The sequence below is a fragment of the Rana temporaria genome, chromosome 2 (assembly GCF_905171775.1).
Source record: "Rana temporaria chromosome 2, aRanTem1.1, whole genome shotgun sequence".
Classification (NCBI taxonomy): domain Eukaryota; kingdom Metazoa; phylum Chordata; class Amphibia; order Anura; family Ranidae; genus Rana; species Rana temporaria.
In genome coordinates, this window is record NC_053490.1 from 241020385 (window position 1) to 241039081 (window position 18697).

Genomic DNA, 18697 nt, shown 5'->3' on the forward strand with positions numbered 1-18697 from the left:
CGCGGCCTTACGCCGCAACACATACGTTACGCCGCCGTAACTAAGGGCGCAAGTTCATTCTGAATACAGAACTTGCGCCCAAATATGGGGGAGCCAGGCTGATTTGTCTTGCGGCCCAGTCTACCTCATAAGACTGGCGCTACACTGGGGCACTCACCTGAGAGCTAGACGCTACAATCAGGATCATTGGTCCCCTTCTCAGTGGTGTCTGGGGAACTCACCTGAGAGCTAGACGCTACAATCAGGATCATTGGTCCCCTTCTCAGTGGTGTCTGGGGAACTCACCTGAGAGCTAGACGCTACAATCAGGATCATTGGTCCCCCTTCTCAGTGGTGTCTGGGGAACGCACCTGAGAGCTAGGCGCTACAATCAGGATCATTGGTCCCCTTCTCAGTGGTGTCTGGGGAACGCACCTGAGAGCTAGACGCTACAATCAGGATCATTGGTCCCCTTCTCAGTGGTGTCTGGGAAACTCACCTGAGAGCTAGGCGCTACAATCAGGATCATTGGTCCCCTTCTCAGTGGTGTCTGGGGAACGCACCTGAGAGCTAGACGCTACAATCAGGATCATTGGTCCCCTTCTCAGTGGTGTCTGGGAAACTCACCTGAGAGCTAGACGCTACAATCAGGATCATTGGTCCCCTTCTCAGTGGTGTCTGGGAAACTCACCTGAGAGCTAGACGCTACAATCAGGTTCATTGGTCCCCTTCTCAGTGGTGTCTGGGGAACTCACCTGAGAGCTAGACGCTACAATCAGGATCATTGGTCCCCTTCTCAGTGGTGTCTGGGGAACGCACCTGAGAGCTAGACGCTACAATCAGGATCATTGGTCCCCTTCTCAGTGGTGTCTGGGGAACTCACCTGAGAGCTAGACGCTACAATCAGGATCATTGGTCCCCTTCTCAGTGGTGTCTGGGGAACTCACCTGAGAGCTAGACGCTACAATCAGGATCATTGGTCCCCTTCTCAGTGGTCTCTGTTATACCTATACATTTATACATATATTTATACACCCCCCCGTTCACTCATCTGCCCCATCACCCCCCCCATTTACTCATCTGCCCCCATCACCTCCCCCCCCCCCCACATTCTTTAATCCGCGGTATTAAAAGAAAATCTCTCTTATACCTATACATTCATACATTTATACATATATTTATACTATATATATATTTTTTTTTTTCTTAACTATAAAACTACTATAATAATTATACAAGTATAGTATAGGAATCATTACCATTTCATTACCCTGAAAGTCTTTAAAACTCTTCAAGGTCAATGATATATACATTACCATTTTGATCGACTTGAATGTCGAACCTGTACCTGAGCCTCTCCTCCATGTTGGTGAAAATGAGTGATGGCGGGGACAGATGAGTGAATGGGGGGGGGGCAGATGAGTGAATGAGGGGGGCAGATGAGTGAAAGGGGGGTAATATGGGGGGGAGTTGAGTGAACGGGGGGTTATGGGGGGGAGATGAGTGAATCACTCATCTGTCCCGTCCCCCCCTCACTCATCTACCCCCCATCATCCTCCCCCCGTTCACTCATCTGCCCCCATTCACTCATCTGTCCCCCCCAATCACCCCCATTCACTCATCTACCCCCCTTTCACTCATCTGTCCCCCCCATCACTGATCTGCCCCCCCATCACCCCCCATTCACTCATCTGCCCCCCCTCCCCCCCCCCCCCCCCAATTCACTTATCCGCGGTATTAAAAGAAAATCTCTCTTATCTATACATTTATACATATATTTATACTATATTTTTTGGGGGTTTTTTTTTTTCTTAACTACTATAAAACTACTATTATAATTATACAAGTATACTATAGCAATCATTACCATTTCATTACCCTGAAAGTCTTTAAAACCTTTCAAGGTTAATGACCGGCATATTATCATTTTGTTCGTCCTGAATGTTGAACCTGTACCTGAGCCTCTCCTCGATGTTGGTGAACCACATATTACCACTTCCATCAACCTCAATACCATACCTGTACGCCATCAGCTCTTCAAAGTCAATGAACCACATAATACCATTTCCATCATTGTAAAACTCAAACCTGTAAAATAACATCCCAATAATGTACCACACATCACCATGTTCATCAGCCTCAGTTTCAACCCTTTCGTCAATCAAGTCGGCGATGTTGAACTGGATTCTGCGGTCCGGTTGGGGGATGGGAGCTCGGCACATTGGACAGGTTGCACTCTCCTCCATCCACCGTTGAATGCAGGCCATGTGGTATTCATGAGCGCAGGTGAGGATGGCTGTTTCTTCTCCAACCTGATAACCTACAAGACATATAGCACATGTTACCTGCTCCTCGCCACGTGGCTCCATGGCCGGCGGCGGTGCTGGGAGTTGTTCAATGGGCCTGACGCGATCTCTGGGCGAACGGCTCCTGGGTGGGGTCTCCTCTCGCCTCCGCCGACGTCGGGATCTGCATCTCCTCCGGTGGGCGGTTGGTGAGTCGCCGTCCCGACGTGATGGACGAGGCATTCTGAAGACCTGAAAAGGCAAAAAAAATCTAATTTTAATAAGAATATTATAATAAGAGTTAGTAATAGTGATAAATATCAATAAAAATGATACAAGTCGCAGTTATTCGCCGTAAGTCGCTGAAAATCGCAGTGAAATACAGGAGATAGCTCTCTGAATGTCACTCCGGCAACTTACTAAGGAGAAGTGAGCTGAGAGGTCCTCAGACTGAAGTGATCAACAACCTGTGACCAATCACAGCGCCTCACACTGAAGTAAACCCCTCACACCAACAGTCATATAACACAAACCCTTATCAATTTTATATAATTTTATTGATTTTACTTATAATTAAAAAAAATTGGGTGATTTTAATGGTTATTATTGAATTTGGCCACAAGATGGCGATCTTTTCTTCTCTGGCTGTAATACCGATCCCCGCCATAGATGTCTCCTATCCCGAATGCTGTGTTTCTATATTTTCATCATCAGCCATCGACCATATTTATTACTGGATATCTCTATGAATGGTGAGGAGAGACTGTTACTGAGGGGGAGAGGAACGGTCCTGGGGGGCAGAAATGGCGGCTGGGGGGAGCAGAGCTGTGAAGGTGAGGAGGAGAGTCGGGTCGGGGGGAGCAGGGGAAACCCCTAATCATCCCCCCAGCCCTTTAAGTGCCCAGCAGTGGGTCACACGCGCCGCCGGCGGCTCGCGCGCGACTGGGTCTGAATCTCCGTGACCACGGGACCCGATCGCCGCCAGTATCCCGCGATCGGGTCACAGGAGCTGAAGAACGGGGAGAGGTGAGCGTAAACAAACCTTCCCCGTTCTTCTCTACAAGACATATAGCACATGTTACCTGCTCCTCGCCACGCGGCTCCATGGCCGGCGGCGGTGCTGGGAGCTGTTCAATGGGCCTGACGCGATCTCTGGGCGAACGGCTCCTGGGTGGGGTCTCCTCTCGCCTCAGCCGACGTCGGAGTCTGGATCTCCTCCGGTGGGAGGTTGGTGAGTCGCCGTCCCGACGTGATGGACGAGGCATTCTGAAGACCTGAAAAGGCAAAAAAAAAACAAATTTTAATAAGAATATTATAATAAGAGTTAGTATTAGTGATAAATATCAATAAAAATGATACAAGTCGCGGTTATTCGCCGTAAGTCGCTGAAAATCGCAGTGAAATACAGGAGATAGCTCTCTGAATGTCACTCCGGCAACTTACTAAGGAGAAGTGAGCTGAGAGGTCCTCAGACTGAAGTGATCAACAACCTGTGACCAATCACAGCACCTCACACTGGAGAGTGTGGTGAGGCTGAAGCATTATGGGTGGAACTGCATACAGATGTGCGTAGTTCAAAATTAATCATTGGAGTTTGTTATAAACCACCCAATGTTAATGAGGAGGTGGAGACTCAGCTCCTTGCACAGATGGAAAGGGCTGCAAGGGCTGGGACGGTGATAATAATGGGGGATTTTAACTACCCAGAAATTGACTGGATTAATGGCACTTCTGGGACAGTTAAAGGACAAAAATTTAAAAACCTATTGCAGGACAATTTTATGGTGCAGTTTATTGAGGCCCCAACTAGGAATGATGCTCTGTTGGACCTGATAATCTCAAACCATGCAGAGCTTATTACTAATGTTCAGATAAAGGAACACCTGGGTAGCAGTGATCATAACATGATTTCATTTAATGTTAACTATAAGCAAGAAATACATACAGGAAATATTAAAACACTAAATTCTAAGAGAGCAAATTTTCCAAGGATGAGGGCTGCTCTCCAGGACTTGGACTGGGAGGGACTATTGGCACAGATGAACACAGAACAGAAATGGGAATTTTTCAAAAAGACTGTGTGGAACCTCACTGCAAAGTATGTTCCCATGGGCAATAAGTTTAAAAGGCTAAAAATAAAACCTATGTGGCTCACGGGCAAAGTTAAAAAAGCTATAAACAATAAGAAAGTAGCTTTTAAAAAATATAAAAATGAAGGAACACTAGTGTTGTTTAAATGTTACAAAGAATATAACAGGATATGCAAAAAGGAAATCAAGGATGCAAAAATTCAAAACGAACGACAGATTGCAAAAGATAGTAGGACAAACCCCAAAAAATTATTCAAATATATTAATAGTAAAAAGGTGAAGTCTGAGCATGTAGGCCCCTTACAAAATAATCTAGAGTGGGTGACTGGGGACAAAGAGAAGGCAAATGTATTAAATGTTTTCTTCAGCTCTGTGTATACAATGGAGCATGGGGGAGCTCATGTCCAAAATGGGGGTGGGAGTGACACAGCCCCAAATCCACAATGGCTCAAAAGTGATATGGTCCAGAAATATTTAGACAGAATAAAGGTGGATAAAGCACCTGGACCAGATGGCATCCACCCACGGATCCTAGGTGAGTTGAGCTCTGTCATTTCAAAGCCACTGTATCTAATATTTAGGGACTCATTAATGACAGGAATAGTACCACTGGATTGGCGCAGAGCCAATGTGGTGCCTATATTTAAAAAGGGAACAAAGTCTTTACCAAGTAACTATAGACCTGTTAGTCTAACTTCTATAGTTGGGAAGATACTGGAACGTTTAATAAAAGACCACATGGATGAGTTCTTGCTGGAAAAAAACTATTTAAGCAACAGACAACATGGATTCATGAAAGACAGAAGTTGTCAGACAAACCTGATTTCCTTTTATGAAGAGGTAAGTAAAACCCTGGACAGAGGCGTGGCTGTGGACGTGATATATTTGGATTTTGCAAAAGCGTTCGATACAGTTCCGCACACACGGCTCATGTGTAAGGTAAGGTCTACAGGATTGAATATATCAGTTTGTAAATGGATAGAAAACTGGCTGAAAGACAGAATTCAGAGAGTCGTGGTTAATGATTCTTACTCTGAATGGTCCAAGGTTATCAGTGGTGTACCCCAAGGTTCAGTGCTGGGACCCTTACTTTTCAATATATTTATAAATGATATTGGGTCTGGGATCAAAAGTAACATTTCTGTCTTTGCAGATGACACCAAGCTATGCAGTGGAATAACGTCCTTGCAGGATGTCTCCAATTTACAAGCCGACCTCAATGCTCTGTCTAATTGGGCGACTAAGTGGCAGATGAGGTTTAATGTAGATAAATGTAAAGTTATGCACTTGGGGGCTAAGAATATGCATGCATCATACATACTAGGGGGAGTACAACTGGGGGGGTCTGTAGTGGAGAAAGATCTGGGGGTTTTAGTTGATCATAAGCTCAATAATGGCATGCAATGCCAAGCTGCGGTTTCCAAAGCGAGCAAAGTCCTTTCTTGTATTAAGAGAGGTATGGACTCCAGAGACAGAGATATAATTTTGCCCCTGTACAAATCATTAGTAAGACCTCATCTGGAATATGCAGTTCAGTTTTGGGCACCAGTTCTCAAAAAGGATATAGGAGAACTGGAGAAAGTGCAGAGAAGGGCAACCAAACTGATAAGAGGCATGGAGGAGCTCAGCTATGAGGAAAGATTAGAGGAACCGAATTTATTCACTCTTGAGAAGAGGAGAATAAGGGGGGATATGATCAACATGTACAAATATATAAGAGGTCCATACAGTGTACTTGGTGTTGAGTTATTCACTTTACGGTCATCACTGAGGACAAGGGGGCACTCTTTACGTCTAGAGGAAAAGAGATTTCACCTCCAAATACGGAGAGGTTTTTTCACAGTAAGAGCTGTGAAAATGTGGAACAGACTCCCTCCAGAGGTGGTTCTGGCCAGCTCAGTAGATTGCTTTAAGAAAGGTCTGGATTCTTTCCTAAATGTACATAAAATAACTGAGTACTAAGATTTGTAGGTAAAGTTGATCCAGGGTAAATCCGATTGCCTCTCGGGGGATCAGGAAGGAATTTTTTCCCCTGCTGTAGCAAATTGGATCATGCTCTGCTGGGGTTTTTTGCCTTCCTCTGGATCAACTGTGGGTATGGAGTTGGGTGTATGGGATTGTATTGTGTTTTTTATTTTGTTTGTTTATTTTTTTGAGGTTGAACTGGATGGACTTGTGTCTTTTTTCAACCTGACTAACTATGTAACTATGTAACTATGTAACACTGAAGTAAAGCCCTCACACCAACAGTCATATAACACAAACCCTTATTAATTTTATATCATTTTATTGATTTTACTTATAATTAAACAGTATTGGGTGATTTTAATGGTTATTATTGAATTTGGCCACAAGATGGCGATCTTTTCTTCTCTGGCTGTAATACCGATCCCCGCCATAGATGTCTCCTATCCCGAATGCTGTGTTTCTATATTTTCATCATAAGCCATCGACCATATTTATTACTGGATATCTCTATGAATGGTGAGGAGAGACTGTTACTGAGGGGGAGAGGAACGGTCCTGGGGGGCAGAAATGGCGGCTGGGGGGAGCAGAGCTGTGAAGGTGAGGAGGAGAGTCGGGGGGAGCAGGGGAGACCCCTAATCATCCCCCCAGCCCTTTAAGTTCCCAGCATTGGGTCACACACGCCGCCGCCGGCTCGTGCGCGACTGGGTCTGAATCTCCGTGACCACGGGACCCGATCGCCGCCGGTATCCCGCGATCGGGTCACAGGAGCTGAAGAACGGTGAGAGGTGAGCGTAAACAAACCTTCCCCGTTCTTCTCTGTGGCTTGTCACTGATCGTCTGTTCCCTGTTATAGGGAACAGACGATCAGTGACGTCACACATCCAGCCACGCCCCCCTACAGTAAGAAACACACAATAGGACACACTTAACCCCTTGAGCACCCCCTAGTGGCTAACCCCTTCACTGCCATTGTCATTTTCACAGTAATCAGTGCATTTTTATAGCACTTTTCGCTGTGAAAATGACAATGGTCCCAAAAATGTGTCAAAAGTGTCCGCCATAATGTCGCAGTCACAAAAAAAAATCGCTGATCGCCGCCATTAATAGTAAAAAAAATGATTAATAAAAATGCCATAAAACTATCCCCTATTTTGTAACATTATAACTTTTGCGCAAACAAATCAATAAACGCTTATTGTGATTTGTGTATATATATATATATATTTTGGGGATATTTATTATAGTAAAAATATTGAATTTTTTTCAAAATTGTCGCTGTATTTTTTTTGATATCGCAAAAAATAAAAACCGCAGAGGTGATCAAATACCACCAAAAGAAAGCTCTATTTGTGGGGGGGGGGGAAGCCGCCAATTTTGTTGCACAACCGCGCAATTGTCAGTTAAAGCGACGCAGTGCCGAATCGCAAAAAGGGGCCAGGTCCTTTACCTGCATAATGGTCCGGGTCTTAAGTGGTTAAAAGGGTTTACTGCAGGGCACATATTAACGCAAAAGGGGAAGCTGCCTCGGGCCCAGTTATTTTTGTGGGGTCCAAAGCAGCTGCCCCTTGAGCCCAGGGGTTGCTCATGGTTACAGGGGCCCATGCTGCCTCCCTATCATATCAGTGTAGCTGAGCGCTCTCCCCTCACACTGCTGCACAGAACACTACAGGTCTCGGGTTTGCTGTGCTATCACAGGGAAAAGGCAGAGCTGCAGGTCGTCTGTGTGCTCGCAACCTGCTACCCCCCCCCCCTTCCTGTCAGCAGCCAGCTCTGTCTAATCGCTGCTCGCTCGCTCTTCCCCCTCCCTCCAGCCAATGCTGTATCCTGGCCTAGGCCAACAAGGCCCAGGCCTAGGGCAGCACTTTGCAGGGGGGCAGCACGGAAAGAGTCCCCGCTGGCTTCTGCTACACTGTTAGTGTAACACAAGCTGCTTCTAATTCTGACTGTCCTCTCATCCTGGACCACAAACCTTCCTCACTGTGCTCTATGTTTTCTGCTGCACCATTGGCATGTTATATCTTCTCAGTCCTCTCCATAAAATGATCAGAAATTTGTGCTGAATGTGGAACTATAGGCAACACTTTTTTGTTTCATTCTAGATAGAGTAAGGGAGGGTTAGAGCCCCTGTCTGTTTATTTTTTTACCATCCCTGTCCCATTGCAGAGATTTCCCTTCACTTCCTTCCCCATAGCCAAACAGGAAGTGATAGGAAATCTATGCAAATTAAGGGAATCCAATGCCCCACCCCCAGGCCCAAGAACTAGTGTCCCCACTCTTAAACAGAAAGGGGTGTGGCCTTGACAGGAAGGGGTGGGCCATATTTAAATTAGGGGGTGCACGAGTTTAGTCAGGCCTAGGGCAGCACAAAACCTAAATACACCACTGCCTCCAGCTAAGCAGAACAAGCTGCCAATCAGAAGAGACTTGAGGGGCATGAATGGGACATGTAGTCTCAAGGAATGGCCTGTTCACGGAAGTCCATGTGGCCTGGACTCGGAGGAGGGAGTAACATCCACCAGGAGGGCGCAGTGTTATGGGAAGAGTTGGTGAGTGGTACAGTTACAACCCCCCCCCCTCCCCCCGTGAGAGACTGAGCTGCTGAAAAACCACCAAGCGAGTACTATGTGGGGGAGACTGGAAGAGTGGGAGGACTGCCAGGATATAGACCTTGCTGCAGTGCCTACTGGAGATGCCACAGGCAACCGAGCAGTGAGCTGTAATGATGTGCTGTTATCTCGAGCAACCATTAAGTGGTAACCTATAGCAACCAATCACTGACCGGTAATGTGCAGGGACTTTTAGCAACGAAGCAGCCGTAATGTGTGCCGTTACATCTAGCAACCAGTTATTGAGTGGTAATGATGTGCTGTATCCTCTGGCAACCAATCTCAATTGCTGCCTGATCTGCTGTAGTAATCTGATTTTGAGTCTAGCTGCTCTCCTAGCAGGTGGGGAGCGAATTTGCATGACACGTGGCTACAGTAGGGTTGCCACCTGTTCAGGATTCACCCGGACAGTTCGGGTTTGGAATCATGCGTCCGGGTTTCACACTGTCTGAGACCCGGACACATTATTCAGACCGGACTAAGTCTCCCCTCCCCCCTTCTCTCTCCTGCCTCTAAGCCCCCATTCACACCTAGGCGTTTTGTCGCCTGTAGTGTGACGCCGCAGCAGCCCCGAGACGCTGGAGGGATGAAAACACATTGCCCTCTATGGAGATGGTTCCCATCTCCACGCCGAACGCCGTACGCCTGAAAAAAAGTCCCGGACCTTTTTTTCAGGCGGCTTTCGGCGTTCGGCATAGGAGATGTGAACCATCTCCATAGAGGGGGTGAGGCTGCATTCACAATCGCAACGTTTTGTCGCCGCAAATCGCGGTACAAAACGCCGCAATTCGCGGGACAAAACGCAGCGATTTTGTATGCCTAGGTGTGAATGCAGCCTAAGTAAGTAGGCCAAGGTAAATCAGGGTTCTTAGAGCACTCATTACATCAGAGCTCCCCATTTGCACCAGAGGCCACAGTGCTCCCCCTTACATCAGAGTCCTTGCCGTACACCAGAGCATTCCTTATGTTAGAGTCCCCAGAGTTCTCCCTTACATCAGAGTCCCCAGAGTTCTCCCTTACATCAGAGTCCCCAGAGCTCTCCCTTACATCAGAGTCCCCAGAGCTCTCCCTTACATCAGAGTCCCCAGAGTTCTCCCTTACATCAGAGTCCCCAGAGTTCTCCCTTACATCAGAGTCCCCAGAGCTCTCCCTTACATCAGAGTCCCCAGAGTTCTCCCTTACATCAGAGTCCCCAGAGCTCTCCCTTACATCAGAGTCCCCAGAGCTCTCCCTTACATCAGAGTCCCCAGAGTTCTCCCTTACATCAGAGTCCCCAGAGTTCTCCCTTACATCAGAGTCCCCAGAGCTCTCCCTTACATCAGAGTCCCCAGAGTTCTCCCTTACAGTCAAAGGGTAACTCTGGGGATTCAGATTTAAAGGGGTAACTCTGGGGACTCTGAAAAAAAAATTGACGTCCATTTTTCCCCACAAATAGAGCTTTCTTTTGGTGGTATTTGATCACCTCTGCGGTTTTTATTTTTTGCGCTATAAACAAAAATAGAGCGACAATTTTGAAAAAAATGCAATATGTTTTACTTTTTGTGATAATAAATATCCCCCAAAAGAAATATAAAAACTTTATTTTTCCCTCAGTTTAGTCCAATACGTTTTCTTCTACATATTTTTGGTAAAAAAAAAATCGCAATAAGCGTTTATTGATCGGTTTGCGCAAAAGTTATAGCGTCTACAAAATAGGGGATAGTTTTATACCATTTTTTTATTAATAATTATTATTATTTTTTTTACTAGTAATGGCTGCGATTTTTATCGTGACTGCGACATTATGGCGGACACATCGGACACTTTTGACACATTTTTGGGACAATTGTTATTTTTACAGCGACAGTGCTATAAAAATGCACTGGTTACTGTGAAAATGACACTGGCACTGAAGGGGTTAACCACTAGGTGGCGCTGTAGGGGTTAAGTGTTCCCTAAGGCGTGATTCTTACTGTAGGGGGCGTGGCTTGCTTTGACACGTCACTGATCGTGTTCCCGATGACAGGGAAACGCGATCAGTGACCGTGTCAGCTAGCAGAACGGGGAGATGTTGGGGCAGATCCACGAACGAATTACGCCGGCGTATCTATTCATACGCCAAGTAATTTTAAAGTTCCCGCGTCGTATCTTTGTTTTGTATCCACAAAACAAGATACGACGGCATCTGGGATCGATCCGACACGGCGTACGTCTTAGTACGCCGTCGGATCTTAGGTGCATTTTTTCCGCCGGCCGCTAGGTGGCGTTTCTGTCGAATTCCACGTCGAGTATGCAAATTAGCTAGTTACGGCGATCCACGAACGTACGTCCGGCCGGCGCATTTTTTTACGTCGTTTGCGTTCGGCTTTTTCCGGCGTATAGGTACCCCTGCTATATGGTGGCGTACTCAATGTTAAGTATGGCCGTCGTTCCCGCCTCGCATTTTGAATTTTTTAAGTCGTTTGCGTAAGTCGTTCGCGAATAGGGATTTGCGTAGAATGATGTCACCGTCGTAAGCATTGGCTTGTTCCGGTTTAATTTCAAGCATGCGCACTGGGATACCCCCACAGACGGCGCATGCGCCATTCAAAAAAGACTTTGTTTACGTCGGGTCACGACGTATTTAAATAAAACACGCCCCCATCACATCGAATTGAATTGCGCGCCCTTACGCCACCAAAGATACACTACGCCGCCGTAACTTACGGCGCAAATTCTTTGAGGATTCGGAAAAAAAAACATAAGTTACGGTGGCGTAGTGTATCTTAGATACGCTACGCCCGACGCAAATATGCGCCAAGGTACGTGAATCTGCCCCGAAGTGTTTACACTAACATCTCCCCGTTCTATGCCCACGGGCGCGCTCAGGGAGATCGCGGCGCGCGCAACGCCCACAACAACTGCTTCTTAAAGGGGCCGTATAGGTACGTCCTTTTGCCTGCCCGTGACATGCTGCAGACGTATATCTGCGTGCAGCGGACGGCAAGCGGTTAAGGGTCAGTTCACACCAGACGCAGTTCCGTTCATTTCCGTGTGTTTTTTTTCTGCACAAAATGCATGCGCAGTGTTTTCCATGTATTCCAATGGCTGTGGTTGGCTCTAGTTCACACCATGGAGTCAGTTTCTGCGCCGAAACCTGACTCCATGGTGTGAACTAGAGGCAACAAGAGCCATTGCAATACATAAAACACTGTGGGCTAGATTCAGGTACCGCTGCGCACTTCTTACGAAGGCGCAGCGTCCCGTTTTTACCCTGCGCCTACGCAAATTATCTGCGCTGCGCTACGCTTCATTCATGAAGCAGTAGCCACGTAATTTGCGCGGGCGCCTTCTAAAAATGCCCGGCGTAAGGGCACGTAATTTAAATGATCCCGTAGGGGACGTGGATCATTTAAATTAGGCGCGTTCCCGCGCCGAACGTAGTGCGCATGCTCCGTCGGGAAACTTTCCCGACGTGCATTGCGGCAAATGACGTCGCAAGGACGTCATTTGCTTCAAAGTGAACGTAAATGGCGTCCAGCAGACGCAATTGCTACCTGAATCTACCCCTGTGCATGCATTTTGTGCAGAAAAAATGCGCACAAAACTGTACGGAACTGCGTCTGGTGTGGACTGGCCCTAATGCCCTGTACACACGATCGGTCAATCCGATGAAACCGCCCTGATGGATTTTCCCATCAGTTAACCGATGAAGCTGACTGCTGGTCAGTCTTGCCTACACACCATCGGTCAAAAAAATGCGGTGACGTTAAACGCAACGACGTGCTGAAAAAAATCAAGTTCAATGCTTCCGAGCATGCGTCGACTTGATTCTGAGCATGCGTGGATTTTTAACCGATGGACGTGCCTACAAACAATCGTTTTTTTTCGTTAGGTATCTATCGGTAATTTTAACCACTTAAGGACCGCCTCCTGCAGATATACGTCGGCAGAATGGCACGGCTGGGCACAAGCACGTACCTGTACGTCCTAAGTGCCCGCTGAAGCTCCGGGACCCGATCGCCGCTGGAGTCCCGCGATCGGTCCCCGGAGCTGAAGAACGGGGAGAGCTGTGTGTAAACACACCTTCCCCATTCTTCACTGTGGCGCTGTCATTGATCGTGTGTTCCCTGATATAGGGAAACGCGATCAATGATGTCACACGTCCAGCCCCGCCCCCCTACAGTTAAAAACACAGATGAGGTCACACTTAACCCCTTCAGCGCCCCCTAGCAGTTAACTCCCAAACTGCAATTGTCATTTTCACAGTAATCAGTGCATTTTCAATGCATTTTTTGCTGTGAAAATGACAATGGTCCCAAAAATTTGTCAAAATTGTCCGATGTGTCCGCCATAATGTCGCAGTCATGGAAAAAATCGCTGATCGCCGCCATTAGTAGTAAAAAAAAAATAATTAATAAAAATGCAATAAAACTATCCCCTATTTTGTAAACGCTATAAATTTTGTGCAAACCAATCGATAAACGCTTATTGCAATTTTTTTACCAAAAATAAGTAGAAGAATACGTATCGGCCTAAACTGAGGAAAAAAACGTTTTTTATATATTTTTGGGGGATATTTATTATAGCAAAAAGTAAAAACTATTGCATTTTTTTCAAAATTGTCGCTCTATTTTTGTTTATAGCGCAAAAAATAAAAACCGCAGAGGTGATCAAATACCACCAAAAGAAAGTTCTTTTTTGTGGGGAAAAAAAGGACACCAATTTTGTTTGGGAGCCACGTCGCACGACCGCGCAATTGTCAGTTAGAGCGACGCAGTGCCGAATCGCAAAAAGGGGCAAGGTCCTTAACCTGCATAATGGTCCGGGTCTTAAGTGGTTAAGGAACTGGACGCTGTAGTGACTGCCAGCTGAATACTGGAACCTTTACAATATGTAGATATTGGCCAGAAAACACCAAAGGATCATTCATTTCATCTAAACAATTTTTCATCCAAGAAAACTCACATCACAAAACAATGTAGTGCAACGTTTCGGGGCCATGTAGGACCCCTTTGTCAGGCATGTCTTATCACGTGTGTTATCACATGTCTTATCACGAGTGTTATCACGTGTGTTATCACATGTCTTATCACGTGTCTTATCACATGTCTTATCACATGTCTTATCATGTGTCTTATCACGTGTCTTATCACGTGCCTTATCACGTGTGTTATCACGTGTCTTATCACATGTCTTATCACGTGTGTTATCACATGTCTTATCACGTGTCTTATCACGTGCCTTATCACGTGTCTTATCACGTGTCTTATCACATGCCTGACAAAGGGGTCCTGCGTGGCTTCGAAAAGTTGCACTACATTGTTTTGCGATGTGAGCTTTCTTGAATAAAAAAAACCTTTGGATGAAATTGACGATCCTTTGTGTGCTGGCCAATATCCACATATCATACCTCACCCAAGCCCCACCCCCCTACCCCCAACGGGCTCCTAAAAAAAAAATTGTGAAATAATAAATAAATAAAATAATAAAAAAAATAACTAAAATAAAAAAATACTGACACCAGTGTCGGTACTACCAGGGTCCCAAAGGTCGCAATTGCGACCAAGCCCTGGCGTTCTGCCACCGTGGGTGCGCCCCGGCTGGTGGTTAGGGGGGCTCTTTATGGTTTCTTGCACCCGGGCCTTGAAGGTTCTAGTTACACCTCTGCCCCCTACTCCTAGATAACAACATAACCACTATACCCATACCTCCCAACATTTTGAGATGGGAATGAGGGACACCTACTAGCAAACGTATGTAGGCATAGGACACGCCCCCTGACACACCCCCTTAAAGCAGAATTAACAACAACAAAAAAATTAAATTCACAAGTTTTTTTTTTTTACCACTACTATTCCTTTATATTGGCTTTAAATATTTACACATGCAGCAATTTAGAAATTGGATGAAAGGTTTAGCGCTGGGGAACACTTTTTGAAAGATAAAAGTGCATTTTATATACAACTCTATAGATCAGACCAAAATAAGGAGGAAAGAGGGACATTGTTCCAAATCGGGATCCCTGTGCCCCCATTGGGTAGTGTGTGCCCCCTAGCAGGGATCCCTGTGCCCCCATTGGGTAGTGTGTGCCCCCTGGCAGGGATCCCTGTGCCCCCATTGGGTAGTGTGTGCCCCCTAGCAGGGATACCTGTGCCCCCATTGGGTAGTGTGTGCCCCCTGGCAGGGATCCCTGTGCCCCCATTGGGTAGTGTGTGCCCCCTAGCAGGGATCCCTGTGCCCCCATTGTGTAGTGTATCCCCCCTAGCAGGGATCCCTGTGCCCCCATTGGGTAGTGTGTGCCCCCTGGCAGGGATCCCTGTGCCCCCATTGGGTAGTGTGTGCCCCCTGGCAGGGATCCCTGTGCCCCCATTGGGAAGTGTGTGCCCCCTGGCAGGGATCTCTGTGCCCCCATTGGGTAGTTTGCACCCCCTAGCAGGGATCCCTGTGCCCCCATTGGGTAGTGTGTCCCCCCTAGCAGGGATCCCTGTGCCCCAATTGGGTAGTTTCCCCCCCTAGCAGGGATCCCTGTGCCCCCATTGGGTAGTGTGTGTCCCCTGGCAGGGATCCCTGTGCCCCCATTGGGTAGTGTGTGCCCCCTAGCAGGGATCCCTGTGCCCCCATTGGGTAGTGTGTGCCCCCTGGCAGGGATCCCTGTGCCCCCATTGGGTAGTGTGTGCCCCCTAGCAGGGATCCCTGTGCCTCCATTGGGTAGTGTGTGCCCCTAGCAGGGATCCCTGTGCCCCCATTGGGTAGTGTTTGCCCCCTAGCAGGGATCCCTGTGCCCTCATTGGGTAGTGTGTGCCCCCTGGCAGGGATCCCTGTGCCCCCATTGTGTAGTGTGTCCCCCCTAGCAGGGATCCCTGTGCCCCCATTGGGTAGTGTGTGCCCCCTGGCAGGGATCCCTGTGCCCCCATTGGGTAGTGTGTGTCCCCAGGCAGGGATCCCTGTGCCCCCATTGGGTAGTGTTTGCCCCCTAGCAGGGATCCCAGTGCCCTCATTGGGTAGTGTGTGCCCCCTGGCAGGGATCCCTGTGCCCCCATTGTGTAGTGTGTCCCCCTTGGCAGGGATCCCTGTGCCCCCATTGGGTAGTGTGTGCCCCCTGGCAGGGATCCCTGTGCCCCCATTGGGAAGTGTGTGCCCCCTGGCAGGGATCCCTGTGCCCCCATTGGGTAGTGTGTGTCCCCTGGCAGGGATCCCTGTGCCCCCATTGGGTAGTGTTTGCCCCCTAGCAGGGATCCCAGTGCCCTCATTGGGTAGTGTGTGCCCCCTGGCAGGGATCCCTGTGCCCCCATTGGGTAGTGTGTGCCCCCTAGCAGGGATCCCTGTGCCCCCATTGGGTAGTGTGTGTGATCACTGTGGGGTAAACACATATTGTAGATATCACTTCAAAGCAATCGGCGGTGAGTGAGAGGCGGCAGGGGGCGGGGTCTATGTCAGCAGGAAAGCTGCTTTTGGTCCAACCAGAAAGGATCACAGTGACTGCACATGCTCTATGCGGCCCCCTGTATCCTAGCAACGATAAACACTGGCCGGCCAGGAAATCTGTGACATAAGGACGCCGTCCGGTCCAATCCGGATACAAACACAGGATGGGAGACCCAATATAGATACCAGCCCAGGAGACGCTCATGGGGCCCCTACTGGTCCCGGGGCCCTCAGGTATGGTCAGTCCGCCCCTGGTTACATTCCATTTATTCATTTCATGTATAATAAAGTACATTTTGTATTTTTAGGTTATACTTTGTCATATATTGTGGGGCCTTGTTATTATGTCAGATTCTCAGATTCTCCTTCCTGCCGTCCCTTTTCTATAGGGATTGGGGGGGGGGCAAATATTCGAACTGGGAGGAGGAGGGGGGCCCCTGTGAAGTAGGTTGTTGGGGGCCCATGTCAGGAATTATGGGGCCCCTTACACAGCTTCAGGCATGGGCCCCCTGGAGCAGAACCGGGGGGGGGGGAAGGTGCTGCTGCCTCAAATTAAGAAGCGGGGGGGGGGGGGCTGGTGCAAATTGAGAAGCAGGGGGGTGCCACTAATTGGGGGGGGCTGCCGTGATTTGAGAAGCAGGGGGGTGCCACTAATTGGGGGGGGGTTGCTCATGGGACCTCTAGGGGTAGCCATCCGGGGCCCTGGGGCCCTTTAACAAAAACAGAATAAAAACATATATAAAAAAATATATATATATATTTTTTTTTATAAAACATTTTTTTTTTAAAAAGGGGGGTTGCCATCCGGGGCCCTGGGGACCTCTGGGCCCTTTAATAAAAAAAAAAGAATATATATATATATATATATATATATATATATTAAAAAAAATGGTTGCCATCTGGGGCCCAGGGGACCTCTGCTCCCTTAAATAAAAATAAAAAAGAAAATAAAAGAAATAAAAAAATATATAAAAAAAAAAAATTATATAAAAACAAAAAAGGGGGGGGGTGCCACCCGGGGCCCTGGGGACCTCTGCTCCCTTTAATAAAAAAAATATATATATATAAAAAAAGGGGGGGGTTGCCACCCAGGGCCCTGGGGACCAGAATGAGGAGAGAAAACACTGACAGGTCACATTACACAACAAGCCGGCCCAGCTCTCTATCTCCCCCCCTCACACACACACTGACATCACCGCTAATGAGACTTACTGTGTCACCGATGGATGTAGGATGAAAAATCTGTCGAAGTAATCTCCGATTAGTCCTCTGTGGGGCGCTGTACCGGTCCTGCGAGCAGAGGTATCGCGATTTCACTTCAGTCCATAGGAGTCTATGGCGCAAAATGGCGCCGCTCCGCCGCCGCGTACAGGTATGAGTCATCCGAGCCCCGCCCCTTCCGCGAGTCCTTTCCCCCGCGCGTCCGTGCAGTGGACGCGAGGCTCCAATGCACAGTACAGAGGTGACAGATACCTGGAGAGAGGATTCAGCTCCCTCCAGCCTCCAGCCTGAAGGTGGCAATAGAGAGCGCCGCTGTGCAGTGAATTAAGTCAGCCGTTCTGCCTCAGTCTCTCTCACATGACCGGAGGGAGGAAGAAAATGTTTCATACACAGTGTGTCTGTAAGTACAAGGGGGGGTGGGGGAGAGACAACTTACCTCACACCTTCCCTCTCTACTCCTCACACAACCCCCTCTCTTACTGACACCCCCCAGACACCCCCCTCGCTTCCTCACCCCCCAGAAGACACCCCCCTCTCTTCCTCACCCCCTCTCTCTTCCTCACCCCCCTCTCTTCTTTTGACCCCCCAGACACCCCCCTCTCCCTTGCACTGATTTTTACAGGGCACAGTGGTGACAATTGATGGGCACCGTGGCTGCGTTTGATGGCATGGCACGGCACAGTGGTGACAATTAATGGCACAGTGGCTGCGTTTGATGGCATGGCACAGTGGCTGCGTTTCCCATGGCAGAGTGGTGACAATTGATGGGCGCAGTGGCTGCGTTTGATGGCATGGCACAGTGGTGACAATTGATGGGCACAGTGGCAATAAATGATTTCACAGTGGCTGCATTTGATGGTATGGCACAGTGGCTGCGTTTGATGGCATGGCACAGTGACTGCGTTTGCCATGGCACAGTGGTGACAATTGATGGCACAGTGGTGACAATTCATGGCACAGTGGTAACAATTGATGGCACAGTGGCTGCATTTGATGGCATGGCACAGTGGCTGCGTTTGATGGCATGGCACAGTGGCTGCGTTTGATGGCATGGCACAGTGGTGACAATTGATGGGAACAGTGGCGACAATTGATGGCATAGTGGTAACAATTGATGGCACAGTTGCTGCGTTTGATGGAATGGCACAGTGATTGCATTTGG